This window comes from Aegilops tauschii, chromosome 1 (genome assembly GCF_002575655.3).
Source record: "Aegilops tauschii subsp. strangulata cultivar AL8/78 chromosome 1, Aet v6.0, whole genome shotgun sequence".
Taxonomy (NCBI): Eukaryota; Viridiplantae; Streptophyta; class Magnoliopsida; order Poales; family Poaceae; genus Aegilops; species Aegilops tauschii.
Genome location: NC_053035.3, coordinates 51,152,848 through 51,179,205, shown reverse-complemented (window position 1 = coordinate 51,179,205; position 26,358 = coordinate 51,152,848).

Here is a 26,358-nt window from a genome sequence, read left to right as displayed (position 1 = left end):
ACACCGAAAAATCACAAAAAAACACACAACACTCCTTTTGTTCTATGTTGACACGAGAAAATATTTTGAAAGCAATAAGAGGCAATGGATATCGTTTCGTCCACAAAGGTGGGACGTTCCCAAGCGAAAACCATCATGCTTGTTGTGAGAAACTCCGGTTTGTGAGAAGGATATACCCAAACCTGCCCCAAATGGGACAAAATTTGTACCACGGCATGTTGATGCCGCTCCATGATAGCATGCCAAGTTTCATGAATTTCAGACGAGTTTTGGATTTACTAGAATTTAAAAAGCAGGCATCTCAATGTTTTGCCGGCAATCAACGGTGCCCCGGTGTTTGAAATTCATTCCCATTTCTTCCATGGGACCTAAGCATGCACCCAAGGACACAAATTAAATTTTTCAACCAATTTATATGCACTGGAGCATGTGCATGTAGTTCAAATAAGAATTATGCTCATAAAATGCATTCAAAACTCAGTTAATGCATAAAAATGTCCAAACGAACCCCGAAAAATCACAAAAAATCACACAACAGTCCTGTTGTTCTATGTTGACACGAGAAAAAATTTGAAAGCAATGGATATCGTTTCGTGCACAAAGGTGGGATGGTCCCCATCGAAAATCATCAAGCTTGTTGTGAGAAGCTCCGGTTTGTGAGGAGCATATACCCAAACCTGCCCCAAATGGGACAAAATATGTACCACGGCATGTTGATGCCGCTCGATGATAGCATGCCAAGTTTCATGAATTTCAGACGACTTTTGGATTTACTAGAATTTAAAACCAGGCATCTCAATGTTTTGCCAGCAATCAACGGTGCCCCGGTGTTTGAAACTCATTCGCATTTCTTGCATGGGACATAAGCAAGCACCCAAGGACACAGATTTGATTTTTCAACCAATTTATATGCACTCGAGCATGTGCATGTAGTTCAAATTTAAATTATATGCATAAAATGCATTGAAAACTCAGTTAATGAATAAAAATGTCCAAACAAACCCCGAAAAATCACAAAAATCCACACAACACTCCTGTTGCTCTATGCTGACACGAGAAAAAAAATTGAAAGCATTAAGAGGCAATGGATATCCTTTCGTCCACAAAGGTGGGACGTTCCCTACCGAAAACCATCATGCTTGTTGTGAGAAGCTCCGGTTTGTGAGAAGCATATACCCAAACCTGCTCCAGATGGGACAAAATTTGTACCACGGCATGTTGATGCCGTTCCATGATAGCATGCCAAGTTTCATGAATTTCAGACGAGTTTTAGATTTACTAGAATTTAAAAACCAGGCATCTCAATGTTTTGCCGGCAATCAACGGTGCCCCGGTGTTTGAAATTCATTCCCATTTCATGCATGGGACCTAAGCATGCACCCAAGGACACAGATTTGATTTTTCAACCAATTTATAAGCACTGGAGCATGTGCATATAGTTCAAATTTTAATTATGCACAAAAATGCATTGAAAACTCAGTTAATGCATTAAAATGTCCAAACGAACCCAGAAAAATCACATAAAACCACACAACACTCTTGGTTTTCTATGTTGACACAAGAAAAAATTTGAAAGCAATAAGAGGCAACGGATATCGTTTCGTCCACAAAGGTGGGACATTCCCTACCGAAAACCATCATGCTTGTTGTGAGAAGCTCAAGTTTGTGAGAAGCATATACCCAAACCTGCCCCAAATGGGACAAAACTTGACCACGGCATGTTGATGCCGCTCCATGATAGCATGCCAAGTTTCATGAATTTCAGACGAGTTTTGGATTTACTAGAATTTAAAAACCAGGCATCTCAACATTTTGCCGGCAATCAACGGTGCCCCGGTGTTTGATATTCATTCCCATTTCTTGCATGGGACCTAAGCATGCATAGAAGGACACAAATTTGATTTTTCAACCAATTTATATGCATTGGAGCATGTGCATGTAGTTCAAATTTGAATTATGCACATAAAATGCATTGAAAACTCAGTTAATGCATAAAAATGTCCAAACGAACCTCGAAAAATCACACAACACTCCTGTTGTTCTATGTTGACACGAGAAAAAAATTTGAAAGCAAAAAGAGGCAATGGGTATCGTTTCGTCCACAAAGGTGGGATGTTCCCTACCGAAAACCATCATGCTTGTTGTGAGAAGCTCCGGTTTGTGAGAAGCATATACCCAAACTTCCCCCAAATGGGACAAAATTAGTACCACGGCATGTTGATACCGCTCCATGATAGCATGCCATGTTTTATGAATTTCAGACGAGTTTTGGATTTACTAGAATTTAAAAATCAGGCATTTCAATGTTTTGCCAGCAATCAACGGTGCCCCGGTGTTTGAAATTCATTCCCATTTCTTGCATGGGACCTAAGCTTGCACCCAAGGACACAGATTTGATTTTTCAACCAATTTATATGCACTGGAGCATGTGCATGTAGTTCAAATTTTAATTATGCACATAAAATGCATTGAAAACTCAGTTAATGCATAAAAATGTCCAAACGAACCCCGAAAAATCACAAAAAATCACACAACACTCCTGTTGTTCTATGTTGACACGAGAAAAAAATTTGAAAGCAATAAAAGGCAATGGATAATATTTCGTCCACAAAGGTGGGATGTTCCCCATCAAAAATCATCATGCTTGTTGTGAGAAGCTCCGGTTTGTGAGAAGCATATACACAAACCTGCCCCAAATGGGACAAAATTTGTACCACGGCATGTTGATGCCGCCCGATGATAGCATGCCAAGTTTCATGAATTTCAGACAACTTTTGGATTTACTAGAATTTAAAAACCACGCATCTCAATGTTTTGCCAGGAATCAATGGTGCCCCGGTGTTTGAAATTCATTCCCATTTCTTGCATGGGACATCAGCAAGCACCCAAGGACACAGATTTGAGTTTTCAACCAATTTATATGCACTGGAGCATGTGGATGTAGTTAAAAATTTAATTATGCACATAAAATGCATTGAAAACTTAGTTAATGCATAAAAATGTCCAAACGAACCACGGAAAATCACAAAAAATCACACAACACTCCTGTTGTTCTATGTTGACACGAGAAAAAAAAATTGAAAGCAATAAGAGGCAATGGATATCGTTTCGTCCACAGAGGTGTGATGTTCCCTACCAAAAACCATCATGCTTGTTGTGAGAAGCTCCGGTTTGTGAGAAGCATATACCCAAACCTGCCCCAAATGGGACAAAATTTGTACCACGACATGTTGATGCCGCTCCATGATAGCATGGCAAGTTTCATGAATTTCAGAAAAGTTTTGGATTTACAAGAATTTAAAAACCAGGCATGTCAATGTTTTGCCAGCAATCAACGGTGCCCCGGTGTTCGAGATTCATTCCCATTTCTGGCATGGGACCTAAGCATGCACCCAAGGACACATATTTGATTTTTCAACCAATTTATATGCACTCGAGCATGCGCATTTAGTTCAAATTTGAATTATACGCATAAAATGCATTGAAAACTCAGTTAATGCATAAAAATGTCCAAATAAACCCCGAAAAATCACACAACACTCCTGTTGTTCTATGTTGACACGAGAAAAAAAATTGAATGCAATAAGAGGCAATGGATATCCTTTCGTCCACAAAGGTGGGACATTCCCTACTGAAAACCATCATGCTTGTTGTGAGAAGCTCCGGTTTGTAAGAAGCATATACCCAAACCTGCCCCAGATGGGACAAAATTTGTACCACGGCATGTTGATGCCGCTCCATGATAGCATGCCAAGTTTCATGAATTTCAGACGAGTTTTAGATTTACTAGAATTTAAAAACCAGGCATCTCAATGTTTTGCCGGCAATCAATGGTGCCCCGGTGTTTGAAATTCATTCCCATTTCATGCATGGGACCTAAGCATGCACCCAAGGACACAAATTTGATTTTTCAACCAATTATATGCACGGGAGCATGTGCATGTAGTTCAAATTTTAATTATGCACATAAAATGCATTGAAAATTCAGTTAATGCATAAAAATGTCCAAACGAACCCCGAAAAATCACAAAAAATCACACAACACTCCTGTTGTTCTATGTTGACACGAGACAAAATTTGAAAGCAATAAGAGGCAATGGATATCGTTTCGTCCACAAAGATGGGAAGTTCCCTACCGAAGACTATCATGCTTGTTGTGAGAAGCTCCGGTTTGTGAGAAGCATATACCCAAACCTGCCCCAAATGCGACAAAATTTGTACCACGGCATGTTGATGCCGCTCCATGATAGCATGCCAAGTTTCATGAATTTCAGACCAGTTTTGGATTCCCTAGAATTTAAAAACCAGACATCTCAATGTTTTGCCGGCATTCAACGGTGCCCCGGTGTTTGAAATTAATTCTCATTTCTTGCATGGGACCTAAGCATGCACCCAAGGACACAGATTAGATTTTTCAACCAATGTATATGCACTGGAGCATGTGCATGTAGTTCAAATTTGAATTATGCACATAAAATGCATTGAAAACTCAGTTAATGCATAAAAATGTCCAAACGAAAGTCGAAAAATCACAAAAAATCACACAACACCCCTCTTGTTCTATGTTGACACGAGAAATTTTTTTGAAAGCAATAAGAGGCAATGGATATTGTTTTGTTCACAAAGGTGGGATGTTGCCTACCGAAAACCATCATGCTTGTTGTGAGAAGCTCCGGCTTGTGAGAAGCATATGCCCAAACCTGCCCCAAATGGGACAAAATTTGTACCACGGCATGTGGATGCCGCTCCATGATAGCATGCCAAGTTTTGTGAATTTCAGACAACTTTTGGATTTATTAGAATTTAAAAACCAGGCATCTCAATGTTTTGCCGGCAATCAACGGTGCCCCGGTGTTCGAAATTCATTCCTATTTCTGGCATGGGACCTAAGCATGCACCCAAGGACACAGATTTGATTTTTCAAACAATTTATATGCACTCGAGCATGCGCATGTAGTTCAAATTTGAATTATACGCAGAAAATGCATTGAAAACTTAGTTAATGCATAAAAATGTCCAAACAAACCCCGAAAAATCACAAAAAATCACACAACACTCCTGTTGTTCTATGTTGACACGAGAAAAAAAAATTGAAAGCAATAAGAGGCAATGGATAGCCTTTCGTCCACAAAGGTGGGACGTTCCCTACTGAAAAATATCATGCTTGTTGTGAGAAGCTCCGGTTTGTAAGAAGCATATACCCAAACCTGCCCCAGAAGGGACAAAATTTGTACCACGGCATGTTGATGCCGCTCCATGATAGCATGCCAAGTTTCATGAATATCAGACGAGTTTTAGATTTACTAGAATTTAAAAACCAGGCATCTCAATGTTTTACCGGCAATCAATGGTGCCCCGGTGTTTGAAATTCATTCCCATTTCATGCATGGGACCTAAGCATGCACCCAAGGACACACATTTGATTTTTCAACCAATTTATATGCACTGGAGCATGTGCATGTAGTTCAAATTTTAATTATGCAGAAAAATGCATTGAAAACTCAGTTAATTCATAAAAATGTCCAAACGAACAAAGAAAAATCACATAAAATCACACAACACTCCTGTTGTTCTATGTTGACACGAGAAAATTTGAAAGCAATAAGAGGCAACGGATATCATTTCGACCACAAAGGTGGGACATTCCCTACCGAAAACCATCATGCTTGTTGTGAGAAGCTCCGGTTTGTGAGAAGCATATACCCAAACCTGCCCCAAATGGGACAAAATTTGTACCACGACATGTTGATGCCGCTCCATGATAGCATGCCAAGTTTCATGAATTTCAGAAAAGTTTTGGATTTACAACAATTTAAAAACCAGGCATCTCAATGTTTTGCCGGCAATCAACGGTGCCCCGGTGTTCGAAATTCATTCCCATTTCTGGCATGGGACCTAAGCATGCACCCAAGGACACAGATTTGATTTTTCAAACAATTTATATGCACTCGAGCATGCGCATGTAGTTCAAATTTGAATTATACGCATAAAATGCATTGAAAACTCAGTTAATGCATAAAAATGTCCAAACAAACCCCGAAAAATCACAAAAAATCACACAACACTCCTGTTGTTCTATGTTGACACGAGAAAAAAAAATTTGAAAGCAATAAGAGGCAATGGATATCCTTTCGTCCACAAAGGTGGGACGTTCCCTACTGAAAACCATCATGCTTGTTGTGAGAAGCTCCGGTTTGTAAGAAGCATATACCCAAACCTGCCCCAGATGGGACAAAATTTGTACCACGGCATGTTGATGCCGCTCCATGATAGCATGCCAAGTTTCATTAATTTCAGACGAGTTTTAGATTTACTAGAATTTAAAAACCAGGCATCTCAATGTTTTGCCGGCAATCAATGGTGCCCCGGTGTTTGAAATTCATTCCCATTTCATGCATGGGACCTAAGCATGCACCCAAGGACACAGATTTGATTTTTCAACCAATTTATATGCACGGGAGCATGTGCATGTAGTTCAAATTTTAATTATGCAGAAAAATGCATTGAAAACTCAGTTAATGCATAAAAATGTCCAAACGAACCAAGAAAAATCACATAAAATCACACAACACTCCTGTTGTTCTATGTTGACACGAGAAAAAATTTGAAAGCAATAAGAGGCAATGGATATCGTTTCGTCCACAAAGGTGGGACATTCCCTACCGAAAACCATCATGCTTGTTGTGAGAAGCTCCGGTTTGTGAGAAGCGTAGACCCAAACCTGCCCCAAATGGGACAAAACTTGTACCACGGCATGTTGATGCCGTTCCATGATAGCATGCCAAGTTTCATGAATTTCAGACGAGTTTTAGATTTACTAGAATTTAAAAACCAGGCATCTCAATGTTTTGCCGGCAATCAACGGTGCCCCGGTGTTTGAAATCCATTCCCATTTCTTGCATGGGACCTAAGCATGCACCCAAGGACACAAATTTGATTTTTCAACCAATTTATATGCATTGGAGCATGTGCATGTAGTTCAAATTTGAATTATGCACATAAAATGCATTAAAAACTCAGTTAATGCATAAAAATGTCCAAACGAACCTCAAAAAATCACAAAACACTCCTGTTGTTCTATGTTGACACGAGAAAAAAATTGAAAGCAATAAGAGGCAATGGGTATCGTTTCGACCACAAAGGTAGGATGTTCCCTACCGAAAACCATCATGCTTGTTGTGAGAAGCTCCGGTTTTTGAGAAGCATATACCCAAACTTCCCCCAAATGGGACAAAATTAGTACCACGGCATGTTGATGCCGCTCCATGATAGCATGCCAAGTTTTATGAATTTCAGACGAGTTTTGGATTTACTAGAATTTAAAAACCAGGCATCTCAATGTTTTGCCAGCAATCAACGGTGCCCCGGTGTTTGAAATTCATTCCCATTTCTTGCATTGGACCTAAGCATGCACCCAAGGACACAGATTTGATTTTTCAACCAATTTATATGCACTGGAGCATGTGCATGTAGTTCAAATTTTAATTATGCACATAAAATGCATTGAAAACTCAGTTAATGCATAAAAATGTCCAAACAAACCCCGAAAAATCACAAACAATCACACAACACTCCTGTTGCTGTATGTTGACACGAGAAAGAATTTGAAAGCAATAAGAGGCAATGGATATCGTTTCGTCCACAAAGGTGGGATGTTCCCTACCGAAAACAATCATGCTTGTTGTGAGAAGCTCCGGTTTCTGAGAAGCATATACCCACACCTGCCCGAAATGCGACAAAATTTGTACCACGGCATGTTGGTGCCGCTCCATGATAGCATGCCAAGTTTCATGAATTTCAGACGAGTTTTGGATTTACTAGAATTTAAAAACCAGACGTCTCAATGCTTTGCCGGCATTCAACGGTGCCCCGGTGTTTGAAATTCATTCTCATTTCTTGCATGGGACCTAAGCATGCACCCAAGGACACAGATTAGATTTTTCAACCAATGTATATGCACTGGAGCATGTGCATGTAGTTCAAATTTGAATTATGCACATAAAATGCATTGAAAACTTAGTTAATGCATAAAAATGTCCACACGAAACTCAAAAAATCACACAACACCCCTCGTGTTCTATGTTGACATGAGAATTTTTTTTGAAAGCAATAAGAGGCAATGGATATTGTTTCGTTCACAAAGGTGGGATGTTGCCTACCGAAAACCATCATGCTTGTTGTGAGAAGCTCCGGCTTGTGAGAAGCATATACCCAAACCTGCCCCAAATGGGACCAAATTTGTACCACGGCATGTTGATGCCGCTCCATGATAGCATGCCAAGTTTCGTGAATTTCAGACAACTTTTGGATTTACTAGAATTTAAAAACCAGGCATCTCAATGTTTTGCCAGCAATCAACGGTGCCCGGCGTTTGAAATTCATTCCCATATCTTGCATGGGACCTAAGCATGCACCCAAAAACACATATTTGTTTTTTCAACAAATTTATATGCACTTGAGCATGTGCATGTAGTTCAAATTTTAATTATGCACCTATAATGCATTGAAAACTCAGTTAATGCATAAAAATGTCCAAACGAACCCCGAAAAATCACAAAAAATCACACAACACTCCTGTTGTTCTATGTTGACATGGGACAAAATTTGAAAGCAATAAGAGGCAATGGATATCGTTTCGTCCACAAAGATGGGATGTTCCCTACCGAAAACTATCACGCTTGTTCTGAGAAGCTCCGGTTTGTGAGAAGCATATACCCAAACCTGCCCCAAATGGGACAAAATTTGTACCACGGCATGCTGATGCTGCTCCATGATAGCATGCCAAGTTTCATGAATTTCAGACAAGTTTGGATTAACTAGAATTTAAAACCAGGCATCTCAACATTTTGCCGGCAATCAACGGTGCCCCGGTGTTAGAAATTCATTCCCATTTCTTGCATGGGACCTAAGCATGCATAGAAGGACACAAATTTGATTTTTCAACCAATTTATATGCACTGGAGCATGTGCATGTAGTTCAAATTTGAATTATGCACATAATATGCATTAAAAACTCAGTTAATGCATAAAAATGTCCAAACGAACCCCGAAAAATCACAAAAAATCACACAACACTCCTGTTGTTCTATGTTGAGACGAGAAAAAAATTTGAAAGCAATAAGAGGCAATGGATATCGTTTCGTCCACAAAGGTGGGATGTTCCCTACCAAAAACCATCATGCTTGTTGTGAGAATCTCCGGTTTGTGAGAAGCATATACCCAAACCTGCAACAAATGGGACAAAATTTGTACCACGACATGTTGATGCCGCTCCATGATAGCATGCCAAGTTTCATGAATTTCAGACAAGTTTTGGATTTACTAGATTAAAACCAAGCATCTCAATGTATTGCCGGCAATCAACCGTGTCCCGGTGATTGAAATTCATTCCCATTTCTTGCATGGGAACTAAGCATGCACCCTAGGACACAGATTTGATTTTTCAACCAATTTATATGCATTGGAGCATGTGCATGTAGTTCAAATTTGAATTATGCACATAAAATGCATTGAAAACTCAGTTAATGCATAAAAATGTCCAAACGAACCCCGAAAAATCACAAAAAATCACACAACACTCCTGTTGTTCTATGTTGACACGAGACAAAATTTGAAAGCAATAAGAGGCAATGGATATCGTTTCGTCCACAAAGATGGGACGTTCCCTACCGAAAACTATCGTGCTTGTTGTGAGAAGCTCCGGTTTGTGAGAAGTATATACCCAAACCTGCCCCAAATGGGACAAAATTTGTACCACGGCATGTTGATGCTGCTCCATGATAGCATGCCAAGTTTCATGAATTTCAGACGAATTTTGGATTTACTAGAATTTAAAAACCAGGCATCTCAATGTTTTGCCGACAATCAACGGTGCCCCAGTGTTTGAAATTCATTCCTGTTTCTTGCATGGGACCTAAGCATGCACGCAAGGAGACGAATTTGATTTTTAGACCAATTTATATGCATTGGAGCATGTGCATGTAGTTCAAATTTGAATTATGCACATAAAATGAATTGAAAACTCAGTGAATGCATAAAAATGTCCAAACGAACCCCGAAAAATCACAAAAAATCACACAACACTCCTGTTGTTCTATGCTGACACAAGACAAAACTTGAAAGCAATAAGAGGCAATGGATATCGTTTCGTCCACAAAGATGGGACGTTCCCTACCGAAAACTATCATGCTTGTTGTGAGAAGCTCCGGTTTGTGAGAAGCATATACCCAAACCTGCCCCAAATGGGACAAAATTTGTACCACGGCATGTTGATGCTGCTCCATGATAGCATGCCAAGATTCATGAATTTTAGACGAGTTTTGGATTTACTAGAATTCATAAACCAGGCATCTCAATGTTTTGCCGGCAATCAACCGTGCCCCAGTGTTTGAAATTCATTCCCATTTCTTGCATGGGACCTAAGCATGCACCCAAGGACACATATTTGATTTTTCAACCAATTTATATGCATTGGAGCATGTGCATGTAGTTCAAATTTGAATTATGCACATAAAATGCATTGAAAACTCAATTAATGCATAAAAATGTCCAAACGAACCCCAAAAAATCACAAAAAATCACACAACACTCCTGTTGTTCTATGTTGACACGAGACAAAATTTGAAAGCAATAAGAGGCAATGGATATCGTTTCGTCCACAACGATGGGACGTTCCCTACCGAAAACTATCATGCTTGTTGTGAGAAGCTCCGGTTTGTGAGAAGCATATACCCAAACCTGCCCCAAATGGGACAAAATTTGTACCACGGCATGTTGATGCTGCTCCATGATAGCATGCCAAGTTTCATGAATTTCAGACGAGTTTTGGATTTACTAGAACTTATAAACCAGGCATCTCAATGTTTTGCCGGCAATCAACGGTGCCCCGGTGTTTGAAATTCATTCCCATTCCTTGCAAGGGACCTAAGCATGCACCCAAGGACACAAATTTGATTTTTCAACCAATTTATATGCATTGGAGCATGTGCATGTAGTTCAAATTTGAATTATGCACATAAAATGCATTGAAAACTCAGTTAATGCATAAAAATGTCCAAACAAACCCCGAAAAATCACACAACACTCCAGTTGTTCTATGTTGACACGAGAAAAAAATTCGAAAGCAATAAGAGGCAATTGATATCGTTTGGTCCACAAAGGTGGCACGTTCCCTACCGAAAACCATCATGCTTGTTGTGAGAAGCTTCGGTTTCTGAGAAGCATATACCCAAACCTGCCCCAAATGGGACAAAATTTGTACCACGGCATGTTGATGCCGCTCCATGATAGCATGCCAAGTTTCAGGAATTTCAGACGAGTTTTGGATTTACTAGAATTTAAAAACCAGACATCTCAATGTTTTGCCGGCATTCAACGGTGCCCCGGTGTTTGAAATTCATTCTCATTTCTTGCATGGGACCTAAGCATGCACCCAAGGACATATTTGATTTTTCAACAAATTTATATGCACTAGAGCATGTGCATGTAGTTCAAATTTGAATTATGCACATAAAATGCATTGAAAACTCAGTTAATGCATAAAAATGTCCAAACGAAACCCGAAAAATCCCAAAATCACACAACACTCCTGTTGTTCTATGTTGACACGAGAATTTTTTTTGAAAGCACTAAGAGGCAATGGATATTGTTTCGTCGACAAAGGTGGGATGTTACCTAACGAAAACCATCATGCTTGTTGTGAGACGCTCCGGTTTGTGAGAAGCATATACCCAAACCTGGCCCAAATGGGACAAAATTTGTACCACGGCATGTTGATGCCGCTCCATGATAGCATCCCAAGTTTCATGAATTTCAGACAATTGGAATTACTAGAATTTAAAAACCAGGCATCTCAATATTTTGCCAGCAATCAACGCTGCCCCGGTGGTTGAAATTCATTCCCATATCTTGCATGGGACCTAAGCATGCACCCAAGGACACAGATTTGATTTTTCAACCAATTTATATGCACTGGAGCATGTGCATGTAGTTCAAATTTTTATTATGCACATAAAATGCATTGAAAACTCAGTTAATGCATAAAAATGTCCAAACGAACCCCGAAAAATCAAAAAAAATCACACTACACTCCTGTTGTTCTATGTTGACACGAGACAAAATTTGAAAGCAATAAGAGGCAATGGATATCATTTCGTCCACAAAGATGGGACGTTCCCTACCGAAAACTACCATGCTTGTTGTGAGAAGCTCCGGTTTGTGAGAAGCATATACCCAAACCTGCCCCAAATGGGACAAAATTTGTACCACGGCATGTTGATGCTGCTCCATGATAGCATGCCAAGTTTCATGAATTTCAGACGAGTTTTGGATTTACTAGAATTTAAAAACCAGGCATCTCAACGTTTTGCCGGCAATCAACGGTGCCCCGGTGTTTGAAATTCATTCCCATTTCTTGCATGGGACCTAAGCATGCACCGAAGGACACAAAATTGATTTTTCAACCAATTTATATGCACTGGAGCATGTGCATGTAGTTCAAATTTGAATTATGCACATAAAATGCATTGAAAACTTAGTTAATGCATAAAAATGTCCAAATGAACCCCGAAAAATCACAAAAAATCACACAACACTCCTGTTGTTCTATGTTGACACGAGAAAAAATTGGAAAGCAATAAGAGGCAATGGATATCATTTCGTCCACAAAGGTGGGATGTTCCCTACCAAATACCATCATGCTTGTTGTGAGAAGCTCCGCTTTGTGGGAAGCATATACCCAAACCTGCCCCAAATGGGACAAAATTTTTACCACGACATCTTGATGCCGCTCCATGATAGCATGCCAAGTTTCATGAATTTCAGATGAGTTTTGGATTTACTAGAATTTAAAAACTAGGCATCTCAATGTTTTGCCGGCAATCAACGGTGCCCCGGTGTTTGAAATTCATTCCCATTTCTTGCATGGGACCTAAGCATGCACCCAAGAACACAGATTCGATTTTTCAACCAATTTATATGCATTGGAGCATGTGCATGTAGTTCAAATTTGAATTATGCACATAAAATGCATTGAAAACTCAATTAATGCACAAAAATGTCCAAACGAAGAGGGAAAAATCACACAACACTCCTGTTGTTCTATGTTGACACGAGACAAAATTTGAAAGCAATAAGAGGCAATGGATATCGTTTCGTCCACAAAGATGGGAAGTTCCCTACCGAAGACTATCATGCTTGTTGTGAGAAGCTCCGGTTTGTGAGAAGCATATACCCAAACCTCCCCCAAATGGGACAAAATTTGTACCACGGCATGTTGATGCTGCTCCATGATAGCGTGCCAAGTTTCATGTATTTCAGACAACTTTTGGATTTACTAGAATTTAAAAACCAGGCATCTCAATGTTTTGCCAGCAATCAACGGTGCCCGGCGTTTGAAATTCATTCCCATATCTTGCATGGGACCTAAGCATGCACCCAAGGACACATATTTGTTTTTTCAACAAATTTATATGCACTGGAGCATGTGCATGTAGTTCAAATTTTAATTATGCACCTAAAATGCATTGAAAACTCAGTTAATGCATAAAAATGTCCAAACAAACCCCGAAAAATCACAAAAAATCACACAACACTGCTGTTGTTCTGTGTTGACATGAGACAAAATTTGAAAGCAATAAGAGGCAATGGATATCGTTTCGTCCACAAAGATGGGATGTTCCCTACCGAAAACTATCACGCTTGTTGTGAGAAGCTCCGGTTTGTGAGAAGCATATACCCAAACCTGCCCCAAATGGGACAAAATCTATACCATGGCATGTTGATGCTGCTCCATGATAGCATGCCAAGTTTCATGAATTTCAGACGAGTTTTGGATTTACTAGAATTTAAAAACAAGGCATCTCAACATTTTGCCGGCAATCAACGGTGCCCCGGTGTTTGAAATTCATTCCCATTTCTTGCATGGGACCTAAGCATGCATAGAAGGACAGAAATTTGATTTTTCAACCAATTTATATGCACTGGAGCATGTGCATGTAGTTCAAATTTGAATTATGCACATAAAATGCATTGAAAAGTCAGTTAATGCATAAAAATGTCCAAACGAACCCCGAAAAATCACAAAAAATCACACAACACTCCTGTTGTTCTATGTTGACACGAGACAAAATTTGAAAGCAATAAGAGGCAATGGATATCGTTTCGTCCACAAAGATGGGAAGTTCCCTACCGAAGACTATCATGCTTGTTGTGAGAAGCTCCGGTTTGTGAGAAGCATATACCCAAACCTCCCCCAAATGGGACAAATTTTGTACCACGGCATGTTGATGCTGCTCCATGATAGCGTGCCAAGTTTCATGTATTTCAGACAACTTTTGGATTTACTAGAATTTAAAAACCAGGCATCTCAATGTTTTGCCAGCAATCAACGGTGCCCGGCGTTTGAAATTCATTCCCATATCTTGCATGGGACCTAAGCATGCACCCAAGGACACATATTTGTTTTTTCAACAAATTTATATGCACTGGAGCATGTGCATGTAGTTCAAATTTTAATTATGCACCTAAAATGCATTGGAAACTCAGTTAATGCATAAAAATGTCCAAACGAACCCCGAAAAATCACAAAAAATCACACAACACTACTGTTGTTCTATGTTGACATGAGAAAAAATTTGAAAGCAATAAGAGGCAATGGATATCGTTTCGTCCACAAAGATGGGATGTTCCCTACCGAAAACTATCACGCTTGTTGTGAGAAGCTCCTGTTTGTGAGAAGCATATACCCAAACCTGCCCAAATGGGACAAAATTTGTACCACGGCATGTTGATGCTGCTCCATGGTAGCATGCCAAGTTTCATGAATTTCAGAAGAGTTTTGGATTTACTAGAATTTAAAAACAAGGCATCTCAACATTTTGCCGGCAATCAACGGTGCCCCGGTGTTTGAAATTCATTCCCATATCTTGCATGGGATCTAAGCATGCATAGATTTTTCTCGTGTCAACACAGATTCGATTTTTCAACCAATTTATATACAGTGGAGCATGTGCATGTAGTTCAAATTTGAATTATGCACATAAAATGCATTGAAAACTCAGTTAATGCATAAAAATGTCCAAACGAACACCGAAAAATCACGAAAAATCACACAACTCTCCTGTTGTTCTATGTTGACACGAGACAAATTTGAAAGCAATAAGAGGCAATGGATATCGTTTCGTCCACAAAGATGGGAAGTTCCCTACCGAAGACTATCATGCTTGTTGTGAGAAGCTCCGGTTTGTGAGAAGCATATACCCAAACCTCCCCCAAATGGGACAAATTTTGTACCACGGCATGTTGATGCTGCTCCATGATAGCGTGCCAAGTTTCATGTATTTCAGACAACTTTTGGATTTACTAGAATTTAAAAACCAGGCATCTCAATGTTTTGCCAGCAATCAACGGTGCCCGGCGTTTGAAATTCATTCCCATATCTTGCATGGGACCTAAGCATGCACCCAAGGACACATATTAGTTTTTTCAACAAATTTATATGCACTGGAGCATGTGCATGTAGTTCAAATTTTAATTATGCACCTAAAATGCATTGGAAACTCAGTTAATGCATAAAAATGTCCAAACGAACCCCGAAAAATCACAAAAAATCACACAACACTACTGTTGTTCTATGTTGACATGAGAAAAAATTTGAAAGCAATAAGAGGCAATGGATATCGTTTCGTCCACAAAGATGGGATGTTCCCTACCGAAAACTATCACGCTTGTTGTGAGAAGCTCCTGTTTGTGAGAAGCATATACCCAAACCTGCCCAAATGGGACAAAATTTGTACCACGGCATGTTGATGCTGCTCCATGGTAGCATGCCAAGTTTCATGAATTTCAGAAGAGTTTTGGATTTACTAGAATTTAAAAACAAGGCATCTCAACATTTTGCCGGCAATCAACGGTGCCCCGGTGTTTGAAATTCATTCCCATATCTTGCATGGGATCTAAGCATGCATAGATTTTTCTCGTGTCAACACAGATTCGATTTTTCAACCAATTTATATACAGTGGAGCATGTGCATGTAGTTCAAATTTGAATTATGCACATAAAATGCATTGAAAACTCAGTTAATGCATAAAAATGTCCAAACGAACACCGAAAATCACGAAAAATCACACAACTCTCCTGTTGTTCTATGTTGACACGAGACAAATTTGAAAGCAATAAGAGGCAATGGATATCGTTTCGTCCACAAAGATGGGAAGTTCCCTACCGAAGACTATCATGCTTGTTGTGAGAAGCTCCGGTTTGTGAGAAGCATATACCCAAACCTCCCCCAAATGGGACAAAATTTGTACCACGGCATGTTGATGCTGCTCCATGATAGCGTGCCAAGTTTCATGTATTTCAGACGACTTTTGGATTTACTAGAATTTAAAAACCAGGCATCTCAATGTTTTGCCAGCAATCAACGGTGCCCGGCGTTTGAAATTCATTCCCATATCTTGCATGGGACCTAAGCATGCACCCAAGGACACATATTTGTTTTTTCAACAAATTTATATGCACTGGAGCATGTGCATGTAGTTCAAATTTTAATTATGCACCTAAAATGCATTGAAAACTCAGTTAATGCATAAAAATGTCCAAACGAACCCCGAAAAATCACAAAAAATCACACAACACTACTGTTGTTCTATGTTGACATGAGAAAAAATTTGAAAGCAATAAGAGGCAATGGATATCGTTTCGTCCACAAAGATGGGATGTTCCCTACCGAAAACTATCACGCTTGTTGTGAGAAGCTCCTGTTTGTGAGAAGCATATACCAAACCTGCCCCAAATGGGACAAAATTTGTACCACGGCATGTTGATGCTGCTCCATGATAGCATGCCAAGTTTCATGAATTTCAGACGAGTTTTGGATTTACTAGAATTGAAAAACAAGGCATCTCAACATTTTGCCGGCAATCAACGGTGCCCCGGTGTTTGAAATTCATTCCCATTTCTTGCATGGGACCTAAGCATGCACCCAAGGACACATATTTGATTTTTCAACCAATTTATATGCACTGGAGCATGTGCATGTAGTTCAAATTTGAATTATGCACATAAAATGCATTGAAAAGTCAGTTAATGCATAAAAATGTCCAAACGAACCCCGAAAAATCACAAAAAATCACACAACACTCCTGTTGTTCTATGTTGACACGAGACAAAATTTGAAAGCAATAAGAGGCAATGGATATCGTTTCGTCCACAAAGATGGGATGTTCCCTACCGAAAACTACCATGCTTGTTGTGAGAAGCTCCGGTTTGTGAGAAGCATATACCCAAACCTGCCCCAAATGGGACAAAATTTGTACCACGGCATGTTGATGCTGCTCCATGATAGTATGCCAATTTTCATGAATTTCAGACGAGTTTTGGATTTACTAGAATTCAAAATCCAGGCATCTCAACGTTTTGCCGGCAATCAACGGTACCCCGGTGTTTGAAATTCATTCCCATTTCTTGCATGGGACCTAAGCATGCACCGAAGGACACAAAATTGATTTTTCAACCAATTTATATGCACAGGAGCATGTGCATGTAGTTCAAATTTGAATTATGCACATAAAATGCATTGAAAACTCAGTTAATGCATAAAAATGTCCAAATGAACCCCGAAAAATCACAAAAAATCACACAACACTCCTGTTGTTCTATGTTGACACGAGAAAAAATTTGAAAGCAATAAGAGGAAATGGATATCATTTCGTCCACAAAGGTGGGATGTTCCCTACCGAATACCATCATGCTTGTTGTGAGAAGCTCCACTTTGTGGGAAGCATATACCCAAACCTGCCCCAAATGGGACAAAATTTGTACCACGACATGTTGATGCCTCTCCATGATAGCATGCCAAGTTTCATGAATTTCAGACGAGTTTTGGATTTACTAGAATTTAAAAACAAGGCATCTCAACATTTTTCCGGCAATCAACGGTGCCCCGGTGTTTGAAATTCATTCCCATTTCTTGCATGGGATCTAAGCATGCATAGATTTTTCTCGTGTCAACACAGATTCGATTTTTCAACCAATTTATATACAGTGGAGCATGTGCATGTAGTTCAAATTTGAATTATGCACATAAAATGCATGGAAAACTCAGTTAATGCATAAAAATGTCCAAACGAACACCGAAAAATCACGAAAAATCACACAACACTCCTGTTGTACTATGTTGACACGAGACAAAATTTGAAAGCAATAAGAGGCAATGGATATCGTTTCGTCCACAAAGATGGGAAGTTCCCTACCGAAGACTATCATGCTTGTTGTGAGAAGCTCCGGTTTGTGAGAAGCATATACCCAAACCTCCCCCAAATGGGACAAAATTTGTACCACGACATGTTGATGCTGCTCCATGATAGCGTGCCAAGTTTCATGTATTTCAGACAACTTTTGGATTTACTAGAATTTAAAAACCAGGCATCTCAATGTTTTGCCAGCAATCAACGGTGCCCGGCGTTTGAAATTCATTCCCATATCTTGCATGGGACCTAAGCATGCACCCAAGGACACATATTTGTTTGTTCAACAAATTTATATGCACTGGAGCATGTGCATGTAGTTCAAATTTTAATTATGCACCTAAAATGCATTGAAAACTCAGTTAATGCATAAAAATGTCCAAACGAACCCCGAAAAATCACAAAAAATCACACAACACTACTGTTGTTCTATGTTGACATGAGAAAAATTTGAAAGCAATAAGAGGCAATGGATATCGTTTCGTCCACAAAGATGGGATGTTCCCTACCGAAAACTATCACGCTTGTTGTGAGAAGCTCCTGTTTGTGAGAAGCATATACCCAAACCTGCCCAAATGGGACAAAATTTGTACCACGGCATGTTGATGCTGCTCCATGATAGCATGCCAAGTTTAATGAATTTCAGACGAGTTTTGGATTTACTAGAATTTAAAAACACGGCATCTCAACATTTTGCCGGCAATCAACGGTGCCCCGGTGTTTGAAATTCATTCCCATTTCTTGCATGGGATCTAAGCATGCATAGATTTTTCTCGTGTCAACACAGATTCGATTTTTCAACCAATTTATATACAGTGGAGCATGTGCATGTAGTTCAAATTTGAATTATGCACATAAAATGCATTGAAAACTCAGTTAATGCATAAAAATGTCCAAACGAACACCGAAAAATCACGAAAAATCACACAACACTCCTATTGTTCTATGTTGACACGAGACAAAATTTGAAAGCAATAAGAGGCAATGGATATCGTTTCGTCCACAAAGATGGGAAGTTCCCTACCGAAGACTATCATGCTTGTTGTGAGAAACTCCGGTTTGTGAGAAGCATATACCCAAACCTCCCCCAAATGGGACAAAATTTGTACCACGGCATGTTGATGCTGCTCCATGATAGCGTGCCAAGTTTCATGTATTTCAGACGACTTTTGGATTTACTAGAATTTAAAAACCAGGCATCTCAATGTTTTGCCAGCAATCAACGGTGCCCGACGTTTGAAATTCATTCCCATATCTTGCATGGGACCTAAGCATGCACCCAAGGACACATATTTGTTTTTTCAACAAATTTATATGCACTGGAGCATGTGCATGTAGTTCAAATTTTAATTATGCACCTAAAATGCATTGAAAAGTCAGTTAATGCATAAAAATGTCCAAACGAACCCCGAAAAATCACAAAAAATCACACAACACTACTGTTGTTCTATGTTGACATGAGAAAAAAGTTGAAAGCAATAAGAGGCAATGGATATCGTTTCGTCCACAAAGAGGGGATGTTCCCTACCGAAAACTATCACGCTTGTTGTGAGAAGCTCCTGTTTGTGAGAAGCATATACCCAAACCTGCCCCAAATGGGACAAAATTTGTACCACGGCATGTTGATGCCTCTCCATGATAGCATGCCAAGTTTCATGAATTTCAGACGAGTTTTGGATTTACTAGAATTTAAAAACAAGGCATCTCAACATTTTTCCGGCAATCAACGGTGCCCCGGTGTTTGAAATTCATTCCCATTTCTTGCATGGGATCTAAGCATGCATAGATTTTTCTCGTGTCAACACAGATTCGATTTTTCAACCAATTTATATACAGTGGAGCATGTGCATGTAGTTCAAATTTGAATTATGCACATAAAATGCATTGAAAACTCAGTTAATGCATAAAAATGTCCAAACGAACACCGAAAAATCACGAAAAATCACACAACACTCCTATTGTTCTATGTTGACACGAGACAAAATTTGAAAGCAATGAGAGGCAATGGATATCGTTTCGTCCACAAAGATGGGAAGTTCCCTACCGAAGACTATCATGCTTGTTGTGAGAAACTCCGGTTTGTGAGAAGCATATACCCAAACCTCCCCCAAATGGGACAAAATTTGTACCACGGCATGTTGATGCTGCTCCATGATAGCGTGCCAAGTTTCATGTATTTCAGACGACTTTTGGATTTACTAGAATTTAAAAACCAGGCATCTCAATGTTTTGCCAGCAATCAACGGTGCCCGGCGTTTGAAATTCATTCCCATATCTTGCATGGGACCTAAGCATGCACCCAAGGACACATATTTGTTTTTTCAACAAATTTATATGCACTGGAGCATGTGCATGTAGTTCAAATTTTAATTATGCACCTAAAATGCATTGAAAAGTCAGTTAATGCATAAAAATGTCCAAACGAACCCCGAAAAATCACAAAAAATCACACAACACTACTGTTGTTCTATGTTGACATGAGAAAAAAGTTGAAAGCAATAAGAGGCAATGGATATCGTTTCGTCCACAAAGAGGGGATGTTCCCTACCGAAAACTATCACGCTTGTTGTGAGAAGCTCCTGTTTGTGAGAAGCATATACCCAAACCTGCCCCAAATGGGACAAAATTTGTACCACGGCATGTTGATGCCTCTCCATGATAGCATGCCAAGTTTCATGAATTTCAGACGAGTTTTGGATTTACTAGAATTTAAAAACAAGGCATCTCAACATTTTTCCGGCAATCAACGGTGCCCCGGTGTTTGAAATTCATTCCCATTTCTTGCATGGGATCTAAGCATGCATAGATTTTTCTCGTGTCAACACAGATTCGATTTTTCAACCAATTTATATACAGTGGAGCATGTGCATGTAGTTCAAATTTGAATTATGCACATAAAATGCATTGAAAACTCAGTTAATGCATAAAAATGTCCAAACGAACAACGAAAAATCACGAAAAATCACACAACACTCCTGTTGTTCTATGTTGACACGAGACAAAATTTGAAAGCAATAAGAGGCAATGGATATCGTTTCGTCCACAAAGATGGGAAGTTCCCTACCGAAGACTATCATGCTTGTTGTGAGAAGCTCCGGTTTGTGAGAAGCATATACCCAAACCTCCCCCAAATGGGACAAAATTTGTACCACGGCATGTTGATGCCTCTCCATGATAGCATGCCAAGTTTCATGAATTTCAGACGAGTTTTGGATTTACTAGAATTTAAAAACAAGGCATCTCAACATTTTTCCGGCAATCAACGGTGCCCCGGTGTTTGAAATTCATTCCCATTTCTTGCATGGGATCTAAGCATGCATAGATTTTTCTCGTGTCAACACAGATTCGATTTTTCAACCAATTTATATACAGTGGAGCATGTGCATGTAGTTCAAATTTGAATTATGCACATAAAATGCATTGAAAACTCAGTTAATGCATAAAAATGTCCAAACGAACACCGAAAAATCACGAAAAATCACACAACACTCCTATTGTTCTATGTTGACACGAGACAAAATTTGAAAGCAATAAGAGGCAATGGATATCGTTTCGTCCACAAAGATGGGAAGTTCCCTACCGAAGACTATCATGCTTGTTGTGAGAAGCTCCGGTTTGTGAGAAGCATATACCCAAACCTCCCCCAAATGGGACAAAATTTGTACCACGGCATGTTGATGCTGCTCCATGATAGTGTGCCAAGTTTCATGTATTTCAGACGACTTTTGGATTTACTAGAATTTAAAAACCAGGCATCTCAATGTTTTGCCAGCAATCAACGGTGCCCGGCGTTTGAAATTCATTCCCATATCTTGCATGGGACCTAAGCATGCACCCAAGGACACATATTTGTTTTTTCAACAAATTTATATGCACTGGAGCATGTGCATGTAGTTCAAATTTTAATTATGCACCTAAAATGCATTGAAAAGTCAGTTAATGCATAAAAATGTCCAAACGAACCCCGAAAAATCACAAAAAATCACACAACACTACTGTTGTTCTATGTTGACATGAGAAAAAAGTTGAAAGCAATAAGAGGCAATGGATATCGTTTCGTCCACAAAGAGGGGATGTTCCCTACCGAAAACTATCACGCTTGTTGTGAGAAGCTCCTGTTTGTGAGAAGCATATACCCAAACCTGCCCCAAATGGGACAAAATTTGTACCACGGCATGTTGATGCCTCTCCATGATAGCATGCCAAGTTTCATGAATTTCAGACGAGTTTTGGATTTACTAGAATTTAAAAACAAGGCATCTCAACATTTTTCCGGCAATCAACGGTGCCCCGGTGTTTGAAATTCATTCCCATTTCTTGCATGGGATCTAAGCATGCATAGATTTTTCTCGTGTCAACACAGATTCGATTTTTCAACCAATTTATATACAGTGGAGCATGTGCATGTAGTTCAAATTTGAATTATGCACATAAAATGCATTGAAAACTCAGTTAATGCATAAAAATGTCCAAACGAACAACGAAAAATCACGAAAAATCACACAACACTCCTGTTGTTCTATGTTGACACGAGACAAAATTTGAAAGCAATAAGAGGCAATGGATATCGTTTCGTCCACAAAGATGGGAAGTTCCCTACCGAAGACTATCATGCTTGTTGTGAGAAGCTCCGGTTTGTGAGAAGCATATACCCAAACCTCCCCCAAATGGGACAAAATTTGTACCACGGCATGTTGATGCCTCTCCATGATAGCATGCCAAGTTTCATGAATTTCAGACGAGTTTTGGATTTACTAGAATTTAAAAACAAGGCATCTCAACATTTTTCCGGCAATCAACGGTGCCCCGGTGTTTGAAATTCATTCCCATTTCTTGCATGGGATCTAAGCATGCATAGATTTTTCTCGTGTCAACACAGATTCGATTTTTCAACCAATTTATATACAGTGGAGCATGTGCATGTAGTTCAAATTTGAATTATGCACATAAAATGCATTGAAAACTCAGTTAATGCATAAAAATGTCCAAACGAACACCGAAAAATCACGAAAAATCACACAACACTCCTATTGTTCTATGTTGACACGAGACAAAATTTGAAAGCAATAAGAGGCAATGGATATCGTTTCGTCCACAAAGATGGGAAGTTCCCTACCGAAGACTATCATGCTTGTTGTGAGAAGCTCCGGTTTGTGAGAAGCATATACCCAAACCTCCCCCAAATGGGACAAAATTTGTACCACGGCATGTTGATGCTGCTCCATGATAGTGTGCCAAGTTTCATGTATTTCAGACGACTTTTGGATTTACTAGAATTTAAAAACCAGGCATCTCAATGTTTTGCCAGCAATCAACGGTGCCCGGCGTTTGAAATTCATTCCCATATCTTGCATGGGACCTAAGCATGCACCCAAGGACACATATTTGTTTTTTCAACAAATTTATATGCACTGGAGCATGTGCATGTAGTTCAAATTTTAATTATGCACCTAAAATGCATTGAAAAGTCAGTTAATGCATAAAAATGTCCAAACGAACCCCGAAAAATCACAAAAAATCACACAACACTACTGTTGTTCTATGTTGACATGAGAAAAAAGTTGAAAGCAATAAGAGGCAATGGATATCGTTTCGTCCACAAAGAGGGGATGTTCCCTACCGAAAACTATCACGCTTGTTGTGAGAAGCTCCTGTTTGTGAGAAGCATATACCCAAACCTGCCCCAAATGGGACAAAATTTGTACCACGGCATGTTGATGCCTCTCCATGATAGCATGCCAAGTTTCATGAATTTCAGACGAGTTTTGGATTTACTAGAATTTAAAAACAAGGCATCTCAACATTTTTCCGGCAATCAACGGTGCCCCGGTGTTTGAAATTCATTCCCATTTCTTGCATGGGATCTAAGCATGCATAGATTTTTCTCGTGTCAACACAGATTCGATTTTTCAACCAATTTATATACAGTGGAGCATGTGCATGTAGTTCAAATTTGAATTATGCACATAAAATGCATTGAAAACTCAGTTAATGCATAAAAATGTCCAAACGAACAACGAAAAATCACGAAAAATCACACAACACTCCTGTTGTTCTATGTTGACACGAGACAAAATTTGAAAGCAATAAGAGGCAATGGATATCGTTTCGTCCACAAAGATGGGAAGTTCCCTACCGAAGACTATCATGCTTGTTGTGAGAAGCTCCGGTTTGTGAGAAGCATATACCCAAACCTCCCCCAAATGGGACAAAATTTGTACCACGGCATGTTGATGCCTCTCCATGATAGCATGCCAAGTTTCATGAATTTCAGACGAGTTTTGGATTTACTAGAATTTAAAAACAAGGCATCTCAACATTTTTCCGGCAATCAACGGTGCCCCGGTGTTTGAAATTCATTCCCATTTCTTGCATGGGATCTAAGCATGCATAGATTTTTCTCGTGTCAACACAGATTCGATTTTTCAACCAATTTATATACAGTGGAGCATGTGCATGTAGTTCAAATTTGAATTATGCACATAAAATGCATTGAAAACTCAGTTAATGCATAAAAATGTCCAAACGAACACCGAAAAATCACGAAAAATCACACAACACTCCTATTGTTCTATGTTGACACGAGACAAAATTTGAAAGCAATAAGAGGCAATGGATATCGTTTCGTCCACAAAGATGGGAAGTTCCCTACCGAAGACTATCATGCTTGTTGTGAGAAGCTCCGGTTTGTGAGAAGCATATACCCAAACCTCCCCCAAATGGGACAAAATTTGTACCACGGCATGTTGATGCTGCTCCATGATAGCGTGCCAAGTTTCATGTATTTCAGACGACTTTTGGATTTACTAGAATTTAAAAACCAGGCATCTCAATGTTTTGCCAGCAATCAACGGTGCCCGGCGTTTGAAATTCATTCCCATATCTTGCATGGGACCTAAGCATGCACCCAAGGACACATATTTGTTTTTTCAACAAATTTATATGCACTGGAGCATGTGCATGTAGTTCAAATTTTAATTATGCACCTAAAATGCATTGAAAAGTCAGTTAATGCATAAAAATGTCCAAACGAACCCCGAAAAATCACAAAAAATCACACAACACTACTGTTGTTCTATGTTGACATGAGAAAAAAGTTGAAAGCAATAAGAGGCAATGGATATCGTTTCGTCCACAAAGAGGGGATGTTCCCTACCGAAAACTATCACGCTTGTTGTGAGAAGCTCCTGTTTGTGAGAAGCATATACCCAAACCTGCCCCAAATGGGACAAAATTTGTACCACGGCATGTTGATGCCTCTCCATGATAGCATGCCAAGTTTCATGAATTTCAGACGAGTTTTGGATTTACTAGAATTTAAAAACAAGGCATCTCAACATTTTTCCGGCAATCAACGGTGCCCCGGTGTTTGAAATTCATTCCCATTTCTTGCATGGGATCTAAGCATGCATAGATTTTTCTCGTGTCAACACAGATTCGATTTTTCAACCAATTTATATACAGTGGAGCATGTGCATGTAGTTCAAATTTGAATTATGCACATAAAATGCATTGAAAACTCAGTTAATGCATAAAAATGTCCAAACGAACAACGAAAAATCACGAAAAATCACACAACACTCCTGTTGTTCTATGTTGACACGAGACAAAATTTGAAAGCAATAAGAGGCAATGGATATCGTTTCGTCCACAAAGATGGGAAGTTCCCTACCGAAGACTATCATGCTTGTTGTGAGAAGCTCCGGTTTGTGAGAAGCATATACCCAAACCTCCCCCAAATGGGACAAAATTTGTACCACGGCATGTTGATGCCTCTCCATGATAGCATGCCAAGTTTCATGAATTTCAGACGAGTTTTGGATTTACTAGAATTTAAAAACAAGGCATCTCAACATTTTTCCGGCAATCAACGGTGCCCCGGTGTTTGAAATTCATTCCCATTTCTTGCATGGGATCTAAGCATGCATAGATTTTTCTCGTGTCAACACAGATTCGATTTTTCAACCAATTTATATACAGTGGAGCATGTGCATGTAGTTCAAATTTGAATTATGCACATAAAATGCATTGAAAACTCAGTTAATGCATAAAAATGTCCAAACGAACACCGAAAAATCACGAAAAATCACACAACACTCCTATTGTTCTATG